General features: G+C 46.7%; 1 pseudogene; it reads right to left on the bottom strand.

Moving 5' to 3' along the window:
- LOC130042605 (NUT family member 2G-like) overlaps positions 1–12832 on the bottom strand; it is a 119487-nt pseudogene that overhangs the window by 104936 nt on the left and 1719 nt on the right.

Below are 12832 nucleotides of genomic sequence, written 5' to 3'. Positions count from 1 at the left end.
CAACAGAGGGTCCATTGCCCACCCCAGCCATGACTCCAGTCCCCTCTCCCCAGCCAGTTCCTCTCCCCCAGTTTCTCTTCCCTTGCCACTCAGGATACTCCACTCTGTAAGCGTCTTTCAGCTGAAGGAGGCAGGAGATTTAGGTGAGAGAACAGATGTGGTGACAGAGGAAGACTCAGATTTGTTCCCTGAGTATGCCAGAAGGGGTACTTGGCCAGGAATGGGTCCAGCATCTGGAAGCTGGAATAGCCAAGGCGACCATGTGCCATACACCATCCAAAGGAACCAGAGGCTGCACCTCGATTTCAGACTTTCACTTCCAGCAAAATCATAATGCATTTCCAGGGGCCGGAGCGATAGTATAGCGGGTAGGGCATTTGCCTGGCATGTGGCCAATCCGGGTTTGATTCCCACATCCCATATGGTCCCCTGAACACTGCCAGGAGTAATTCCTGAGTGCATGAGCCAGGAGTAACCCCTGTTCATCGCTGGGTGTGACCCAAAAATCATAACACAGTTCCACTATGTTAGTCACCTACTTTGAGGTGAGCTGTCACAGTTTCCCTGGTGCCTGAGAGCTGGGCTAATCTTGGAGAGTGGGAATGTGACAATCATCCTTTTCCCTAAAAATCCCACCAGGAGTCCTTGTAGCCTCCAACTCACTACCAGTCTCCGGCTCTCAAAGGACAGAGGAGGCTTTCGGCATTTCAGTTACCCCCACCTCACTCTGCCACTCTCTAGCACTCCCAAAGAACAAGATTTCTCAGCCCAGCTGAGCCTCAGCACTGCCTCAGCCCCCTACCCACCAGCAAGAAAATCCTCCTCCTGATTCCCTATGCCTCCTAACTTATCTTACTTTGTTCATCTCTCTCCCATAAACAAATACCCAACCCTATTATTAAACACAAAAAAATGTCAAATTCCCCCACCAATGCATGCAACACACAGAGCAGAACCAATCACCAGCACAACTCCCCTTTCAAGATCCATTCTTTCTCCATGAGTCAGTTTTCTCCCGTCCTTCCAGATCAGCAGTCACCCTTCCGTTGGCCTCTCTCTCCCCGTGTACATTCACTCACACACCCTCCTATCCCCTGGTTATTCATTCACCTTTGTCCATCTATCCATCCATTCTCCCATCATTCTCATAGAAATCCCCGATCAGCCAATATATCTTCCCTTTCCACCATCCAGTGACAGACCCACCATCTTCCCTGTTACCCTCCCACCTGGCTTCCAGTACTCATCTGCCATCGCATTAATACCTTTAGACAACAAAAATACAGGAGAATATATTTAGTTCAGAGATAAAAAGGTAAGTAAAATAAAAAGAATTATTTTAGAGCTAAACCTAGAAAATAATGTGAAGAAAATTCAGTAGGGAGATGAAATTATAGGGAGAATTTATTTAGCTGACACCAAAATTCAAGCCCCTCAGGAAAGGAGGAAAATGATACTCAAAGGAATAATGCACTATTTCATGAATAAACAACAACTCAGGAACTTCGTAGACTCAAAACCAATCTTAAAAGAAGGACTAAAGGGGCTACTGTAAGACAAGACAAATCCCTACAAGCACAAAAGACCTCTATAGAAAGATGGCACAAAACCCCATACAATAATCTTTCTCAATGTCAACTAAGAGACACAGAGTGGCAAAATGAATTAAGAAACTGAACCAAACATTCTGCTACCTACAGGAAACGTATCTGAACAGCCAGCGCAAACACAGACTCAAAGTCAAAAGATAGAAAACAATCCTTCAAGCAAACAACTCCCTCAAAGAATCCAGGGTGGCCATACTAATATCCAACAACAAAGATTTTAGGCTGAAAAAGATTTTAGGGGACAGGAAAGGCCATTTTTTTAAATAATCAAGGAATATGTACGGCAGGAAGAAAATCATGCTCCTAAACATATACACATCCAATGAGGGACCACCAAAACACTTAAAACAACTTCTTGGGAACTTTAAGGAGGATATTGGTAGCAAAACAATAGTAGCTAGAGAATTCAACACCATCTTATCACCTCTGGGTAGATCAACAAGATTAAAACTCAGAAGGAAGGCATGAAAGAATGCCTTTGGAGGAAGAATGGCTTTGAAGAAAGGCTTTGAAGGAAGAAATGGAAGAGAGAGGGCTAATAGATGTATGCAGGCCTTTCCATCCCCCAAAATGTAAATACACATTCTTTTCTGCAAATGTGCACATGGAACATTTTCCAAGATAGACTATGTGCTGGGTCCCAAAACACACCTCAATAGAATCAGGAAGATAGAAATTGTATCCACTAACTTTTCATACCATGATGCATTGAAGTCTTCCAGCAAACCCTCATAAAGTTGTGTGGACACTAAATCATATAGAGCATGGGGCAGGGAGAACTGTCTGGAGATATTGCCTGGACATAAGGATCTTGGGTCAGAGAGACTGTTGGGTCAAAGTGCTGAGCATATGTTCTGCATGCAGGAGTAAAGGTCACTATCCGACACTGCAGGTCCCCTTAAAGCTAAAGGAATGACACTCTCACCCCCAGAGTCAGAAATTTCCCTGAAATTTTGAGCAATGGCCCAAACACACAGAGAAACACATACAGAGAAATGTTGTCTATAAAATCATAAAACACACAGAAGAAAAGTTAGGGGGTATATTCTGGGATTTCAATATTAGGAATACATTCAGACACATCTCCAGTGGGGAGGGAAAAGCAATCAAGAATACATGAATGGTGTGAGTTTCCAAATAAAGGAGTGGGCACATATGTGGGACTCAAGTGTTTGGTGGCCGAGAGCCACCTTTCAGGCTAGATGACAGCAAGAGATGGACAAAGAATTGCGGGAAGAGGGGAACTGGGCCCCAGACTTGTCAGTAGCCAGTTTATTTCTCTCTCCTCCCCAGTGTAGTCTGATCTCTTTCCTTACTGCAAAACCATCGTTGTACATTTGCTCGTAGTCCCAGTCATCATAGTTCTGTCATCCTAGTCTCCTCATAGATCTCAAAGTCCTCTACATCCAGTCATCGTCCTTGGATTCCTTGTCATCCTCCTAGACCCTTCTTTCACCTTACAGTATAGTAATATGGAAATCATGAAGGATGGGGGTACACATAGGAGGGGTTGAACAATATCAGAACATCAAACAGAGATAAAGCTAGTCATTCAGGGGAAGTTCTAGGAGATTAACTCAAGGACAAAATCTCATCTGAGGGTTCAGCACTCCAGATAACTAGGAGCACTCCAGTTACTAGGAGATCTGTACAAGGGCGGGATTGCATTTAGGGTGTATTGCTTTCTCCTTTCCTCAGCTAGTAAGTAATCCATTTAAACAACCATAGTAACTTCTTATAAAATTTCTAGTCAGTTTTGTATGAACACAGTAAGAACTATATTAAGCTTAAATGTTGGATCTTCCTGGGACATCTTGCTATATATTCCAAACCACAGTCCTCAGGCCAGGCTAGTTGATCCTAACCTCAGCAGGGTCCTTATTCAGTAACTTCTTCTTGGGTCATAACAGAGTCTTTTCCCTGATGATGCTCTTAACTTATTATACTTCATACACTTAGCTTGTCCCTTTCCAATGACAGGGTAGTTTTCAGCTTACCCTGGGCCCATCCAGTCCCTTCGTCAGGATCCTGCTTTTGGAGAGCTAGGAACCAAGTGAAACTGAGGCTTAAGTCAAGTAAATATGGATGACCAGGAGTAAATACTATTTTGGAGCCAATTAACCTCCATGTTACAAAGCATATACATCAACTGTCTTTCTGTGTCTATATAAAATGGACATTGCTAAATAATCCTTGCAAATGGCATGAAGGAAAGAGAAAAGTAATATAGGATTATTGGTGCTTGATGGAATTGGGTATGCCTCAGGGGCACTGTTGTGGGAGCAGCTCAAAAAACCTAATCTCTCTGCAGGAGGAGCAAGGACACCCAATGTTATCTAATAGAATGGGACAACATAAAACTAAACGCATTTATAAAGAAAAGGAAACTACAATGGAAACAAATAAACAAACAAACAAATAAAAGCAACTGAGCAATAGGCAAAAGCTCTTTGAACATCATGCCTAAGGAAGGATTAATACCCAGAATATATTAACTCATATAACCAAAAAACAGAAAAAATACAGTAAAAATTATTCAAAAGACATAAACAGACACTTCCTCAAAGATGGCGCACAGACACATTAAAAAATTCAAAATTACTTATAACTAGGGAAATGGCTCATGGTTGGGAAAATGGTTCAAGAAGAAATGATTATTGGCAGGGATGTGGAGAAAAGGGCTCTGGTACTGGGAATGAAATTAGTGTAGTTGCTAGGGATAATGATATGCAGTCCTTAAAAAATTAATACAGAAACTCCATATGATTCTAAAGTACCACTACTAATTAGTTATCCAAAGACAATTAACAGATTTTGCTCAAATGTAAAAGTGATTTCCTAAGGCAAGCAATCACGAAGAAATGACAACTCTAACTTGCAGACCCAGTGAAAACAAAGAAGTTTCTAGAGAGAAAGGAGAAGGGCAGAGGAAGTAATGGGCAGAAGGATGTTTATGATGGCGGGCTGGCATGGGAGCACTGGAGGTGAGGCCACCTGGTCACAGCTAAGCCCATAAAAGTCAGAAGCTGATTGTCTGAAATTCTATAGGCTGACTAATGATAAGTCTGTGGCATGGTCCTGGACCTCAAGACAAACGCAGCATAAGCTTCTATGACTGAGTGAGAGTATGAGTGTGTCTGCGAGCATGTGTGTGTGTTTGTGTGTGTGTGTGTGTGTGTGTGTGTGTGTGTGCGTGCATGTGCATGTATAGTTGGGGGCTGGTTACGAGGAAGGAAGTGTTCCTGCCACTGATTTAGGCAAGAATCTGGAATGCTTTTGTACGCCATTTCCGGATGATATGGTCTGTCTGAAATGCCTGTAGCACCTTTGAAGAGAAGCAGTGTACCAAATAATGACTTTAGAAATAAAGGCAGTTGGGGAGCTGGAGCAATAGCTCAGCAGGTAAAGCGTTTGTCTTGCATGCATCCGACCCACGTTTGATTCACAGCATCCCATATGGTCCCCTGAGCATCCCCAGAAATAATTCCTGAGTGCTGAGCCAGTAGCAACCCCCTGAGCATTGCTGGGTGAGACCGAGAAAGAAAAAGACAGACAGACAGAAAAAAAGAAAGATAAATATAAAGATATCACGGTCCACGGTCCTCCGGTTGTTCATCGATTTGCTCGAGCGGGCCCAGTAACACCTTCATTGTGAAACTTGTTACTGTGTTTGGCATATCGAATACATCACAGGAAGCTTGCCAGGCTTTGCCATATGGGCAAGATACTTTCGGTAGCTTAACGGGCTCTCTGAGAGGGGCAGAGGAATCGAACTCGGGTCGGCCATATTGGCTGTGTGCAAGGCAAACGCCCTACCCACTGTGCTATCGCTCCAGCCCATAAAGATATAAAGATATAAAAATATAAAGTTAAAGATATAATTCAAAATAATGGTGGCGGGAAGGTACATGGTGGTGGGATTGGTGTTGAAATATTTAATGTAATAAATTATTGTGAACAACTTTATAAATATAAAAAATTGAAAAGATAAATAAATATTTCCTTTTCCCTAATCATTATGCATCAATATTTCACTAAAGTATAAACACACTTCTCTGAACAAGTTCATGTTTATGCAAATTTTTATACTTCTTCTCATTTTACTGAAAACCTCCACAAAGTTTTGCCCTGTATTCACCCTATTACTCCATTCACCTGACAAATCCAAGATGCAGATAGGAGACACAGGTAAGGAGAAGAACAAAACTTAGGTGATGGAACTGAAATGATTTTAGGTCGTCATCGTTCTTCCCCGAGGTTCTCCAAGAGCTTTTTTCTTACTTTTACATGTTCCTTCTATGGCCATGGAAAAATTAAGGTATTTCACAGTAGAAAGAGGAACACTCAGACAAATTGAGTTGACAAAGTCATGTCTGATCTACATCAAATTGAAATACTAGAACCAAGGGGCTAGAAGAGAACGGAAGTGTGAAATACATGCTTCTCCCAAAATCGTTGCTAGTTATATCTCTTGCATGACATGTTCCTTCAGCATCAAGGTAAAGCCCTACAGGCCCTTGAGCACAACCAGATGTGGCCTAGAGGTTTCCCCAGCATCACTGATGTGGCCTGGTTAACCCTGTCACTGCAGAACCTAACAACACTGTATCCTCAAACTGAGAAGGTGGGCCATACATCACTGAGAGGAGTTCACAGGCCACCTAAACAGCATTTTTGAGAAACCCTACATCAATTTACTTATTAGTTAAGTTTTTACACCCAAGACAGAGAAACTTTGATTTCCAGATTCCTGACTCCCAAAAGCAAAGGACCCAGAATTTCAGTGTCTTCGACCTGAGTAACTTGAAGTAACTTGTCCTCCTTTCAAAAGGATACATTTTTCACAAGAGGAATGAGAAGAGTCCAGTTCTCAGGAAATAAGACACAGAGGCACAAGGTCCATAGGCCTCTACGCTAACTAGAGATTTTGATGAGCTAGAATCCTATTCCCATTCACACCCACACCATAACCACTCACTGTCCTCAGTAAGCTTTCCCCAGGCACTTATCCAACAAGATGTGCCAAGAAGCAGCTCCATGACAGCGGTTGGAATGCAGACAGGGATGATATAGGAGCTGAAGTTCACAGGTTGGTGCAGTTGTAAAACCGCTGCAAAACGGTGGAGCTTCTAAAAGTCTGGATGAATGATAATGCAGCTCACAGCCACCCTCCTGGCCTACTGGGTGTCCTGGTAGAGCTGGGTACTTCCCCAACACACCCAGTAATCCTCAGGGGCATGAGACTTCCTGCAGGAGGGAAGGTGACAGTCATCATCTTCTGCATATGGCAGCTTGTGCCTCTCCACCATCATCTGACCCACAGCACTGCCTTGTTTGCACCACCGCACAGAACTCTCCCTTTCTGTCAGACCTTCTCTCTAGCAATCAGGGCGGTTTTAATCACAAGTCAGCACACACCCACTATTGGAAAGGATCACGGAGGGCTGCAGTTTCCATGGGGCTGGACAATCCTGACCTTCCTTGGGCACATGCAGAGCGCCCTGGCTCCATCTTGGCTCTTGACCCGCCTTATGACCAAACTGCTCTCGCACCACTCCTTTCTCTCACTCCTTCTTGGTACTAACCTGTTCTGAAACTGCACAAAATCATTGGTCAAAGGAGACCATGCGTGCAGGATGTCCTGTGTTCTGACCATGAGGGACGAAACATTCCACCTTCCCACTCACTCACCTGGAAATTCCTTCCCACACAGCTGGTGACCAAACACTCGCATCCACAAACTGACCCATGCCCACTGGAGCCTGCCCATCTGAGTTCTCCACTCCAATGGTGTCAGCCCTGCTCACCCACAGGGGGAACTTCTTCTCTGACTAAATGGAGACACAGTGAGGTGGGTCAAGCCAACCTTATCCACAGTGGGTCTCCAGTGGTAAACAGCACAGAGCAGGTGCTTGTGGGCCTCTGTACGTACCAAAGATCCAGATCCTGGTTACTGCCCCCCCAAAGCACTGGGAACACCCAACCAGACCCAGGACAGAGAGCAGCTCTGTTCTTCTTTAAGGTTAGGGACTCCATATCTAGTGTCCATGCAGCTGACCAATAGACATGTGGTGAGCAGAGACCCCAGGCCAGAGACGTTCAGAACAACAGCATCTGCCACTGCATCCCAGGTTCCAGCCTCCCTCTGACAACCAGGATTGCAGGGACATTGAGAGAAGCCGTGGTGTGAGGTGACACAGAGCCATCTGACATTGCTCCTGGGAGGCAGGATGAACACTGCCATCTAGGGGGCAGACCTGTGTAGGGGAAAGGCACAGGGATGAGGATAGAAGATGAGCAAAATCAGGTGACGAGAGAGGACAATACAGGAGAGGACAGGTCACAGGCAGAAAGACTTGGACTAGAAGGACACAGATTGTCCCAGTACACAGCCTTGAAGATGCAGGGGCTCTAATATTTTAACCGTCTCCCACTGCCAGCCTGGCTGCTAGGACCTGAGAAACAACTCACTTTGTTTAGCAGTGGGCAGTAGAGAACACCCAGTGGGAATGAATGAGCACAGCTCCACAGGGATGAATGCTCTGGTACTGCAGGCTGGCCTGCCATGGCCACTGGCCTTCCATGGCCTCGTGGCCACCAGAGATCATCCATACCCCCTGGGCTTCCCGCACACTGTGATGACCATCCCAATGCCATGTGGTAAACAGGAGGTCCCCGTTTCTTCTCAGGTAGACCCTTGACCACTTCTCAGTGGGAAAGCAGAAGCAGGGGTCAACCAGTCCCAGAGTGACAGGGCAGCTTGGTGTCTGATATCCCTGTCTGCTGCCTGGGCAACAGGAATGTGGACAGCAGAGCGCACAGTTAGCAAGCCCCGTGGGAAGCCGCGGAAGGGATGTGGTGGCCACAGGTGGTCACAGCTGCATCCCGGAGACCCCATGCCCTCAGCACCCCCCACCCCCACCCCCGGCCCAGACACTAGCTTTGTGTGCGGGGCTGTACTAGTGTCCTGCCTCCACCTTCCCACTGTCTCCGGGAGGCAGTGGGCCATGTGACCTGGACAGGGTGGGCCGGGTGCCTCAACTGTGTGGACGCCGTGGCCGGCTGCCCGCTCGAAGACTGGGGAACACAGAGAGGAAAAAAGAGGAGACTGATGGGCCAGTCCAAACCAGCTGTTCCCCGCCCACAGCCCATCTGCTCACCTGAGCCCCGGGTGCCCCAAGCACCTGCTGAGCCGAGGGCTGCCGGGCTGGGACTTCCTGAAGGGGCTTCGAGTCTCCATGCCCATGGCCAGAGTGGTTTCAGCACTGGCTGCATCCCTGTGATCTCTGACCCCTAAAATATGACCTCTCTAATCCCATCCTCCCCATTGGACACAGCTCTCTCATGAGCCCTCCTTGACTTTGGACCTGCCCCTGTGCTATCCCTGTCCTGACCCCTCTGGCCCAGAGTTGTGGACCATCTACTCATGTAAGTCCCTAGCTCCTGCACAGCTTGAACCTGCCTACACAGGTTTGCAGAAACTCTTCTCACCTAGCTCTGGTGCGGGTTTTGTTTTCCCTTCCATGATCCAGTGCATGAGCCCTTACCTAGCCCACAACTGGATGTGCAGTTTGGACCCTCACCAGAGCTGTTCCAACTGTGGGGTTTGGAACATGGCCCTTTGGCCACTGCAGAGGCTGCTGCCATTTCCAGAGCCTATCCGAGGTGGCCCCTTTTGGATACAACACATACAGAGAGCACAGGCCCTGGGAAAACTGGGCACCAAAGACTGTCGAAGCAACAACAATTCAAGGAACACCTGCAAGTGTTTTCCAGGCACGGCCACAGGTGTACCTGCATGTGCTCTGGGATGGCTTTAGTCTGACACAACCCAATCCCAAGAACTTGACACAAACAGCGAGACTCTTCTGGTGCTCCAGGATCCTCAAGGCCTGATAATGAGACCTTTGTTTTCCACCTATCCCATGAAAATGCACCCCTCAATCTTTATCCTGGTCACATAAAACATGGTCCCCTCTCCAGGGATTTTGAGATATGCATTTTCTTGGGAGCAAACTGTGTTAATACCTCCCAAGCCCCAGATAGATCCTTTTCCACCCTCACTCCCCTCCCACTTCAGAGGAATGAAGAGCTGGTCTCAGCAAGCTGCCATCCCTGCTCTAACAGGTAAAAGCCAGGTCCCCAGGGCTTTCCAGATGCTTGATCCAACTTTTCAGGTACTTTATCAGCACCCCCACCTCAGAGTCTCCTCCATCCAACCCAGCTCCACAGCCCAGCTGCCCCTCTAGGGTCTGCTCCATGGAGGAGGAAGAGCCTAGGGACCCCTCAGCTCCCTGACTGTGACTGGAGGGCTTCCTCAGTGCTCCGCAGTGGAGAGCAGAGCTTTCTCCAGACAGGTCATTGTTGCTTAAACTCCCAACGCTTGCTGGGGTGGGGCCAGGTGGCAAGGAGCTCGCCAACAGGAACAACCTGGAGGTTATGGGCTAGTCTATGGGAATGAGCACAGGCCCCGCTGCTGTATCTGGGTTCCCTGCAGGGCAGCTGATCTGCTCTGAAGTCTGGATGCTGGACTTTGTGTGCCCATAAAGGAGCATGCAGGAACAGTAGAAAGGTCTGACCACCTTGTTTCAGCTGTGCCATAGAGTCTGGACATACTTCATTTCTACCACACTGATCACAGTTTTAGAGAGAGTAGAACAAAACTGGTGTGGTGCCCAGGAACTGTTCTTGCTTCTAGGGACCAAATGCATGATCAGGCATGTTGAGCCACTTCAAACCAGAAGCTACTGGTGCTGTGGAGGAGCCTCAAGTTTCCCCTAAAACATTCCCATCAAGAAATGAATCTCGGAACCAGGAAGCTTGCTGAAGGGATGTTTCCTGATCTTGCAGCAGGCCGATTTCACCGGGGTGCCCCAGACAGGGGCAGGTGTTGTCCCTCCACCTGCCCCTGATGAATCCAGAGCCCAATGGAAAACCCAGGTATGTGAGACCAGTGACTGCTAACTCTAGTCCTCAAGGGATCAGGGACAGCTGCTCCTTCCCATCTCCTCGTCTCTATGTCATGCCCATGAACTGCCTTCCTCCTTGTGCCATTTTAACTCAGAAATGGCCATTATCCAGAGACTCCAAAATGAATCTCAGAATCGAGCAGCTAGCTGCAGAGATTTCTTCAGACACTATTTAAAATTTTAGAATTCCAGGGCGTGCAGCCACTTTTGTGGCCATTTGACTTCTCATGCTATTCATAATAAGCTATACAAAATAAAGTATCAGTCTGTTAGGCAGGCTTGAGAGGTGGTGGTGGTAAGCTTAGAAATAACGGTGTTGGGATGGTGTAATGGTGGTGGGATTGAAATATTGAATGTAATCCATTATTGTGAATAACTTTATGAAAATAAAATTTAAAAAATTATTTTGCGTACCAAATAAAATTTAAAAAATTATTTTGCGTACCAAAAAAAACCACCCCATTCCTGACGGGAACTACCTGTGATTTTGAACTCTCTCCAAATAGGCAGAAAGTAACAGAGCACCAAAGGCTATATAGATCCTGAACTATCAGGGATAAAGAAAACTGCAGGTTCAGGACACCATGCTCAGTTCCAGAAGTCGAGACAGGACAGACAAGGAAAGGTTAAGGACCTTGCTGTTTGTCTTAGTGTAAATAAAACACCAAGAGAGGACACATGTTCTCTGGATAACACAAGTTGTTGCATCCCTAATACAGTTATCAGAACCTTCGTGCTTGGGTTGCATTACACAGTGCATAAAATCTCTATTCCACAATCCCAAATTTGGGGTTCTCTGCCAGCAGTGAGAGGGTTTTTTCCAGGCTTGCGTTCTCAATAAAATTCTTTGAGAACCTCACTTAAAATCTGCGTATCTGCTGTTAGCTAGTACAAGGGAGTAGAAAGAAGCTCATTGTTCATCAACCATTGAAGGAATTGCCAGATGTAGCCCTTCTGCACATGGAATATGATTCTGTAGTTAACGTTTGAACTGTGGACATGAGCTGATGTAGGTGGTCCAGGAAAGCTGTTCTCAGTGAAAGAGGCCACAGAACGCTAGATGGCCAGGTTCTGGGAATCTAGAGGAAGAAAGGAATATGGGGTTCAAGACTCAAGGATCAATGGGGAGAGAAAGGGTGATGGCTGAGTGGAGGAGGTTATGGACACCTTCTGAGGATACGAGCTCTATTTTAAAGTGTGGTGAAATTGTTTTAAAAGGTATTTTGGAGCTGAAGAAGGAGTACAGATGATGGGGCAGTTGCTTTGAACATGGCCAACCTGGATTTGATTCCTGGCACTCCATATGGTCCCCTGAGGCCAGAAAGGAGTACTTCCTGGGCAGAGCCAGAGTAAGCTCCAGGAACCATTTTGTGTGACACTAAAACAAATCAAATTGAATGTTAAGAATTGGGAAAATTGTATACACATTAAGGTGCTTGTGTTGCATGTGCACAGCCCTCGTTCTACTGATGTCTAGCACCACGTTGTCCCCTGAGCTATACCAGGAGTGAGTCCTAGAGCAAGGAGCTCTGTAGTGCAGTCACTGTTGGGTGTGACCCACGAACTCAGAGAAGAAATAGAAAGAGTCTGTCTCCCACATCTGTGAGAGCTCCTTTGTGTTGCTCTCTCCCATGCTGTGATTTTTCCCAGCGTGTTGCCCTCAATCTTTGATGTGCTTTTTGATGCACTCCAAGGAAAAGGCAGCAAACGTGAGCCACGGCTATGTCCACAGAATTGGGTGGGTCTGGTGAAACTGAGCACATCTCCCAATGGGTAGGGAGGACTCCTCCCTGCTCCAGGGAGCACAATGTCTCACAGGACCCAAACCCTGTAACGCCCTTACCTGTTTTCATCTCAGGATTGTCCAAGGAGCATGAGCGACAGGAGATACCAAGAGTGTTTTCAATGAAATGAAATTTATTAACTATTTACACAATGACACAAAGGGGTTGCTCCAGCACAACCCCACCACTGGGCCCACCAAATTATACAGAGAAGTCCTAGCTGGATGAAGATCAGGTGGAAGACAAGGCTGCTAGGGGCAGCCAGGCTCAGGAGGGAGCCCCCTGGTCTCCTACTGGATGCTGTACCCATCCTGTACTGTACTCCTCTGGGCTACAGCAGGCTGGAACCTTCTCTTTGGGGGCAGGGAAGGGCCCACCAGCTCTACAGTCAAGGCTGAGTCCCCAGACAGCCTGGGGTGCTCCCCAGGGAAGGGGTTCTTCTCACTAGTGCCCAGTCCTGCGCTCCCACACA

This window comes from Sorex fumeus, unplaced genomic scaffold, assembly GCF_029834395.1.
Source record: "Sorex fumeus unplaced genomic scaffold, SorFum_2.1 ptg000106l, whole genome shotgun sequence".
Classification (NCBI taxonomy): Eukaryota; Metazoa; Chordata; class Mammalia; order Eulipotyphla; family Soricidae; genus Sorex; species Sorex fumeus.
Note: the sequence above shows the minus strand (reverse complement) of the source record. Positions and strands in the feature narration are given on the sequence as shown.